Source organism: Ictalurus punctatus, chromosome 14, assembly GCF_001660625.3.
Source record: "Ictalurus punctatus breed USDA103 chromosome 14, Coco_2.0, whole genome shotgun sequence".
Taxonomy (NCBI): Eukaryota; Metazoa; Chordata; class Actinopteri; order Siluriformes; family Ictaluridae; genus Ictalurus; species Ictalurus punctatus.
This window is the reverse complement of record NC_030429.2, coordinates 5,640,108-5,649,246: the sequence shown is the minus strand read 5'-3', so window position 1 is coordinate 5,649,246 and position 9,139 is coordinate 5,640,108.

The following is a 9,139-nucleotide window of genomic DNA, read 5'->3' as shown; positions in this document are numbered from 1 at the left end:
CCCTTCTGAGGGCTGGGGGAGGGGTGGCCGTGTGTGTGTGTGTGTGTGTGTGTGTGTGTGTGTGTGTGTACGGTTTTTGCCACGCTGCTCGAGTCACCAGCAGAGCCTATTAAATCCGGCGGCCTTCTCCAACAAAGACTGACTGCCAATTACAGAAGCCTTTCCACCATCTCTCTCTCCAGCTCACTACCTCCTTCTCTCGCTCACTCTCTCTCTTTTTATCGTTCTTCTCTCGAACACTCTTCTCACCTTCATTTGGCAGATGACGAGGAATTTCTTTTCTAACATCAACTAAATCATCAAAGGGTTGAATATCTACTTATTATTATTGACGAAACTTGATTTAAGTGAGTAACGCATTACTGAGGTCATCAGTAGCCTCAAAACAAAACACGTCACATGGTCCAGAGACAAAACTCACAACTGGTCTACCTCGACGCTATTCACTTGGAGTTGATACAGACGAGGCTAGTTCCTTTAAGGTTTTAAAGGTTTTACGCAAGTGAACCATGTCAAACAGAAGGTCAGCTCCAAGCAGGGATGCATGCATGTCAAAGACATGTTACAGTTTAGAGTAATGAAGAATACATTTGTAGACGAACCAAGTATGTAATCGAAATGCTTTCGTGTTGTGTAGATTTGTCCTTTCAAACATCATTAAACGCTTTGTGTTTTGACCATTGTTGAGTCACGTAATGAATACTGTTGAAAACGTAATTACTACTCATTACTGTCTGGAAAAAGTCATCACGCTACTCATTTGAAGTTACTCTTTAAAACCTGTACAAATTAAGGATGAGAATTCTCATCTGTTCAGAGAGTCAGGCCATTTGACTCAGCGCACCAATCAAAGTCGAGTCCCAAATTGTCATTTTGTTCTATACTAGACAAAGACAAAAATATTTTTGCCAGTGATAAGAGGTTTAAGTAATAAACGATGATGAAAAACACGCAACTCACGTGGCTTAGTGATGCTTTTAAACTGAAACATGGCGGACGCTCATGGACACACAAAGAAACAAAAGTAACATCAAACATCACTCTGACTCTGAACAGGATAAAGTGCTTACTCAAGATGAATGAATTCACACTCAAGACACAGCTCAGATGTGTCCACTGAATCATTTTGATTAAATTACACTACAGGAGTAACAACATTGCCCACAGATGCAAAAAAAAAAAAAAAAAAAGGCTAACATATGTGAGTCAACTCTTAACATTCACCTAAAAGATACATCAGTAGTAGAAATCTGTACCTGGTGATTCCATGATATTTAAAATACATCAGAAATGTATTCTTTACATTAATGTGTAGATCTCACACTCGAATGATCTGTTTCTACGAGTCATTATTTATAGGATACGAAAAATGTACATTTTAGTTTCACAGCGTTCACTCAGCCCTGTTTCCTGTCCACATTCACCCCTAGGAAAATGTGGAATATTCCACAAGTCAACAGGAAGTTGCGTCATCTGAATTTCCTGAGGATTGTGGTAAGAAGAAAAGTAAGTTCTTTTTTCCTATCATTTATTCTCAATGATACTGTGATATCGGCCGATTAAGTCACTTTGAAAGTTTTAAGTACCTGTAAGTACGTAATAAGTAAATTATAATATCTTTAATGTTGTTATGCCATTAACATGGATGCAAGCTAACCCGATTTTGTGTAGTTGTTATTTCCAAGGTAAAAAACTCTGTTATTGATACAACAGCAAAATTGTCAGCAAAGACGTGTGCGATATAGCGCTGCCTTACACGGATTAACACATTACTGTATGGTTCAATGCATGTTTTCTCGTATTAAAAATGTTGATTTTTGTAAAAAGATTTACAAGGGTTATTTATTACAGAGGAGAAAGGCACGTGCGGGGAAAAAAGAAGTCATTCTTTAGACTTAGAAACTTTAGCCACTAGTTTCATCCTAGCATCCTGCCTGATTACGTTTCAATATTTGACAGCATCTGAAAATTTGAATAATGTTGATATATTTTATTAAATTCGACAAATTGTGTAAAATGTTAAGAATTAATATTATGCAGACAAAAATCTACATAATGTATTTTAAGTGCAGTGCCCTGATATGGCCTGGTGTCCCATTGAGGGTGAATTCCTGCCTCATGTCCAGCGCTCCAGAGTCACATGACCCTGACCAGGATAAAGCAGTTTCTAAAGATGAATAAATGAATATGCATGCAACTTAAAAGCACTACAGTAATGCAAATAAGAAAAGTGTCATTAAGTCAGTTAATATAATTCAATTACGGAAATATACAATATATTGTTTATTAGTTAGTGTTTTTTTTTTTTCTTTCAACATTGTAAAACTAATTCAAGCTAAATTAAATTAAAACAAAATTAAAACTGGTTGCATTATAATTTATTAAGCAATTCCATTAAGTTACGTTGTGTTGCTAAACACCCAACAGCAGCTGCTCGGCTAGAAATACTCCCAAGTGCTAAAAACTTATCAAAAACAGTACCTTACTGAACAGCAGCTTACAAACGCTTAACCGACTCACCAGGAAGGAAATGGAAATCTTGACAGACTCATTTCTATCCACGACTGTTGGTTCTGGATATCTAGCGGTGGATGCTAGCTAGCAAGAAAAAAAAAAACCCTGCTATGATATTGTTAAGGCTCTTTAAATAGTGATACTGGGTTAACATTTGTGGTAAAGACACAAGACAGAATATTTGTCAGTTAATGATTTAGTGCAGACCACAGTGTGGTTTCTGAAGGAAGACTAACATTAGCACTAGCTACCGTACACTAGACTGCTAGCATTACCTTTATCATCTCATGTCCTCCTTACAATCACCCCCCCCCCTTATTTTCTTTTCATACATTTTATTCATAGTATTTTGTAGTTTATATTGATAGATTTTGTATTATGTATCAATTTACTGATGTATTGTTTTGCCCAGCTAACAGCGTAGCCCATGGCTGTACATCCATTTGGCACAGAAACAAAGGAAGGATGCGGTGAATCACTTAACACCCTGGGGCTCTCTCTCTCTCTTTCTTTCTCTCTCACTCCTTTATATAACTCTATATAGTGATCAGAATTTATATGATGATCTATATGATATTCAGCCGGCTGTGTTGAAGCCCAGACAAAGCGAGCAACACTACCGCATAGTGATGAGATGGTGGACACACAACCTGGAGCTGTGTGTGGATGTGCAGGAAGGTTGTGAGGGTACTGGGGATTTCACAAAGGAAGAGAAACCAAGACCTGCTGCTATATTTATTGAATTCCCTGCTCAAGTTTCTCTCTCATGCTACACATTTAATTGCGGTTAAGCATGTACATGCGACTGTAGAAACTGTTGAAATAGTAGCAGTCTTATTAATAAACTTTAATTATATTACTATTATTAATAATGACATTTTCATTTTGTGCGCAAAATCTCAGCGTTTTACGAAGAAAATACTTATAAAAAAGAGTATTAATTATCAACTTTTAATGAAATAACTATAAATCTGTGAAAACTGTGACATCATTAAATATTTTAGTGAATTAACTATAATGAATCTGCAATGAATTAACTATAAATCTATGGAAACTACTACAAATCATATTTCTAGTAGTATTATTAGTAGTAATGTTTTAGTAGGACAGTCAACAGTCTTTAATGAATTATCCATAAATCTATGAAAACTGCTATGAAAAAAAATCTACTACAAATCATTAAATATCTTCGTGAAACAATCTTTAAATAAATAAGTAAAAGTCTATGAAAAGTACTACAGATCTTTAAATATTTTAGTAGAACAATCAACAATCTTTGTCATGGTTTCGAGGTTTCTTCTCTAATATTACATGACAGAACCCCCCCTAAAGGTGCTACTAACGGAGCCAGAAAACACTCCCTCCCCTGGCAGTCCTGGCCCTCTGGGCAAAATGTCTTCATAGTCCCTTAGGTCCTGAGGCAGGCATTGTCCAACAGATAGCAGGGTCCTCAATGAGCCGAGGGGCAGGCATGAGGTTGGGGCTGGCTTGCCGGGGTCGCTAGACAGCACCCCGGCATGGGAAGCTGGGTCATCAGCTTCAGCAGGGCGAGAAGGCATAGTGACGTTCTCAGTGGAACAGGAATCTAGAGCGACGTCCTCAGCAGAAGAGGAAGGCAGAAATTTGTCAGCCGTGTCAACAGACTCTGGCGTGAGCAGAACTTGGTTGGCCATGTCGTCGACCTCAGACAGGAACTGGGCATGCTCTGAGGCTCAGATGTGGGGCAGTCTCTTCCACACCACAGAGAGATGACATGATGACATGACCCCAGCCTGGCTTAAATGCAGAGCGATGGCTACTGCACAGCCAGTGGGATGAACAAATCTCAAGGTAAAGCCTGAGGGAGAAGCGACATTCCCCATGAAGCTAGAGAGGGGAGCGACGCTCTCCGCGAGGTCTGAGGGGGAGCGAAGTTCTCCGCGAGGCCAGAGGGGGGAGCGATGCTCTCCGTGAAGCATGAGGGGGGAGCAATGTCCTCCGTGTAGCAGGAAGGGGAGCGACATATGGTGCAAAGCAAAGAGAAGGAGCGATGTCCTCAGCGGAGCATGGGGGTGGGGCAGCGTCCTCAGCCGAGCAGGGAGGCGGAGCAATGTCTGAAGCGGAGCCTGGCATAGTGACATCCGTGGCAGAGCAGGGAAGAAAAGCAGAGCTCTTGGCCACGTCGGGAGGCGGAGGGGCGTCCTCAGCTGAACAGGAATGCTGAGCGGCATCCTCAGACGAGCAGGGAGGCTCAACAACGTTCTCTGTCGACTCGGCATGCTGGACAAGATGCCCAGTGGGGGAGGGAGAGTGGAAGATGGTTCCAGCCTGGTTGGAAGGCTCCTCCTTGACATACCCCAATGATGGAGTACATCATTTCTAGCCATTGGCTTGAATTAGGGAGAATTTTCCCTCCTTCTCCCAACTTGGCTTTTCCCTTTCATACAGGGTCTCTTGTACTCTGCTGCATCCATGTTGATGTCTTGCGTTCTCTCACGGTTTGGAGGTGGGGATGGATGCAAGTGCAGATTTTCAGTTTTACTGAATACCAAAACAAACCACAAAACAAGAGCTATGAACAGGAAGCAAAACACTAAGGCAAGAATCAAACATTAACAAAGAACATGAACACAAAGACATTAACAACAGCAACAAAAGACAAATGCAAGACCAGGAGTGTAGTGCAAACTGTGGCTAATATACACATAAGTGCTCGTCAACATGAACGTGGTTCAGTTGCAGGTGGTCACATGACCGTGATGCAGTGAGGTGCAGTGGCTGCTGGGAACTGTATTCCAGAGTTCCTTCTCTGATACATGACATTAATTAAATAACTATAAACCTATGGAAACCATTACAAATGTTAAATAGTTTAGCAAAAGAATCAACAATCTTTAATGAATTAACTATAAATCTATGAAAACTACTATAAATCATTAAATATTTTAGTGAAACCACCAACGATCTTAAACAAGAGAACTGTAAATCTATGAACAACACTACAAACTGTTAAGTAAATAATAAAATGTGATAAAAAGCCAAAATAACCACAAATAGGCTTGCTTATACAGTATAAGTATTTTCTATCTGAACAATTTTTTTCTGAACCATTTTAGGGGAACCAGTTCTACAGTTTCAACTAGTAACTAGTTGGATGACTTGGTTTTAATCTCTATCTACCCCCCAAAAAGTTACAGTAAGTAAAGCCAAAGCATTATGTGCTTTTGGCTGAGCGGATCTTTGAGTCTGGAAATCACGGCTGGTTTTTCCTGCATCCCTGGCTCCACATTTTCCACATGAACAGTCACTGGACAGCGATTTCCACACCTCTAATTCCACTTTTCCGGAAATCCGTATCACCTGCTGTCCGTGCTGCTGTACGCCTGAGCTGCCAATGCGCCAGCAGGCACCGGAGCCTGGCAGAGTGGCAGAGACAGGAGATGGGGGGAGATGGAGAGGAGTGAGAGAAGGAAGGAACAAGGAAACGGGGTCAGATTGTGAAGCAGGATGGGCAGAGTTGGAACAGTGATGGAGAAGGACATGGAACAGGAACAAGTTTGAAGCAGGGAAGTAGGTTGAGACAGGACCTGGTAGTTTGAGAAGTTTTAGATGTGTGACAGAGACAAAGACTAACAAGAGTGTTTAAGTAGTTATTATTATGTGAAAAATTTGTGCAAATTCAAGTGAGGAAAAAGACATTGGATTTTGTTTTCATTCAAATTAAGTGATAAGAAAATGTGTTTGTTTTTTTTTTACTTCGTTGATTAACTATTGCTATTTGCCTATCATTGCATTGTGTTTATGTGTATATGTACAACGGGGGAAATAAGTATTGAACGCATCAACATTTTTTTCAGTAAATATATTTCCTATGAGGCTATTCACATGAAATTTTCACCAGACTTTGGTATTTACTCAAGAAATCCACACATATAAAGAAATCCAAACATTAAAGTCCATAAATGAAGGTATGTGTAATAATGCAGAATGACACAGGAAAAACTTTATTACACATAACTTTATTTATGGACTTTAATGTTGTGAATTCTTTATATTTCCCTATTTCTTGAGTTAATACTGATGTCTGGTGAAAATTTCATGTGAATAGCCTCACTGGAAATATATTTACTGAAAAAAAAAATGTTGATGCATTCAATACTTATTTCCCCCACTGTATATTTTGCATTAAAGACCAAATAAAGTTCCTGAATTGTCAAAAAAAAAATGGCAGGAATACTGTTTTATGTATGTATGTTTGTTTACAATAGTAGACATCACAGTTTTAAAATTTTTTGTAGTGTATTCTAAGGAACATGCCACACCTAGAAAGAATTTTTGTGATGTCATTATTGATACCAGTGTTGTATAACCTAAACATTTAATGGAGGACGTTATCAGAATGTTCAGTAAGGTTATCTCACAGGTTACACTTGCTCCTGCAAAGTTCTGAAACCATGAATGCTTGCAGGAATATTCCCAGTTAGACATAAACGTTGCAGCAACGTTGTTAGAACATTTATAAACGTTATGTAGAAATGTTCTCGGAATACTACAAACGTGACAGATTAAACATTGTATTTATTTTTTGTTCACACTAGCGCTGTCAGCATGTTTTCCACAATGAAACACAAAAACAATAGATAACATTTCTGTTATGAAATGTTATCTATTGTTTTTTGATGTATATTCCAATTAACTTGTTATTGTGAAACATTCCATCCATCCATTTTCTATACCGTTTATCCTTCAGGATCACAAGGAACCCGGAGCCTATCCCAGAGAGCATGGGGCACCAATCCTTTACAGGGCACAATCACATATGACACTTTGGACATGCCAATCAGTCTATCATGCATGTTGGAACTTTGGACTGGGGGAAACCAAAGTACCCGGAGGAAACCCCCACAGCACAGGGAGAACATGCAAACACAGAGCCGTGGTGGGAATCGAACTCACAAACCTGGACATGTTAGGCAGTCATGCTCACCACTAAGCCACCGTGTGCCGTGAAACATTAGTAAGTAAAAATAGTTGGCAGAGATATAGTACAGACAAATGTTTAGTATAGACAAATCATGTGTTTTGTTGTGCTAGGAACTGCCCACAACACCTGCCATTTTGGAGATGCTCTGACTCAGTCGTCTAGCCATCATATCATTTAGCCCTTGTCAAAGTCGCTCAAATCCTTATGCTTACCCATTTTTTTCTACTTCCAACACATAAACTCAGAGAACTGACTATTTAATTGCTGCCTAATAGATCCCACCCCTTTACATGTGTCACTGTAACGAGATAATCAATGTTATTCATGTCACCTGTCAGTGGTTTTAATGTTATGGCTGATCTGTGTATAAATGGCAAAAAATGATGACGTGTCGTTCTTTAATGAATAAATAAATAAATAAATCGCAACAGTTTATCAATGCGGTGGCATCAGAGGAATAAAACATTCCAGAACATGCTTTTATTGGAAAACAATCAACTTCAAGGTGGCAACAGTAACTCTGCTTTATGTTGGGCCGCAGGCATATTACCCTGTCGATTATTTTCCTTTAACAGCCTTCACCCAAAGTGATTTATTGCTTAACATAATGTACAGGATCCACTGCCCTGCACAGTTTGGAAATTTTCATACTACTCACTTGCTTCATTTAGTAAAATGGTGATCCTTAATGTCCAGTCATCTCAGGTGGAATATACGCACTATAACTATTGACAAGTAAAGGTACAGTTTTATACATTTATATGCGCTTGATGCTCTGTTTGGACAAATTCATCAATTTTCATTTATATTCAGAAAACACTTCTAAAATTCTTAAAGACAAAAAAAAGTTGCAATTTCTTTCCTAATACTTCATTACGCCTTCCTTCACCTGAACACCAGCCCTATTCCTGCCAGAAATGGAGAAAGATGCCACTGGTAACTGGAGACAGTTCCTGTCACTTTTAGCTCACTCTTCCACTGACTGGGTGACAATTCAGCTAGAGTTTCTGGTGTTTCACCTGCTGTTCCCAATAATCCCACAAGTTTCTATGGGATTGTGATTTTGCAGTCAGTCAAAGTGTCATCAGATTCGTCAAAAAAAAGGCACACAGGTTTGGCTCCTTGCCCTCTATAGTCGACTTTCTGTAACACGGGTGTCAGTGTGGTGTTTTGATTGGACACGAATCACATAAGGCAAACCTGAGTCTGGAAAACAAACCGACTATTTGCTTTTATGCTCAATTACAAGTATTCAGGTGAACAATAAGGTTCTGTTTAGTGGTGAATGTGAATGGTTTTCAGTCCAGGAGCTTGTTTTGAAGTGGCACTCTGAAAACTTTATTTCCCCCAAGCTGGTGATTCCACTTAAACTGGCAGAAAACAAAACATCCTGATATACACTAATAGGAACACCTATACCCCTACTCATTCATGCAATTATCCAATCAGCCAATCATGTAGCAGCAGCACAATTCATACAAGCATGCAGATTCAGGTCGAAAGCTTCGATTCATTTTCACATCAAATATCAGAATCCGGGAAAAACCTGATCTCGGAAGGATATCGTTACTTAAAATGAGCACTTTTTACAACCATGGTGAGCAGAAAAGCATCTCAAAATGCACAACAACATCAACCCTTAAGGCAGATGGACTACAACAG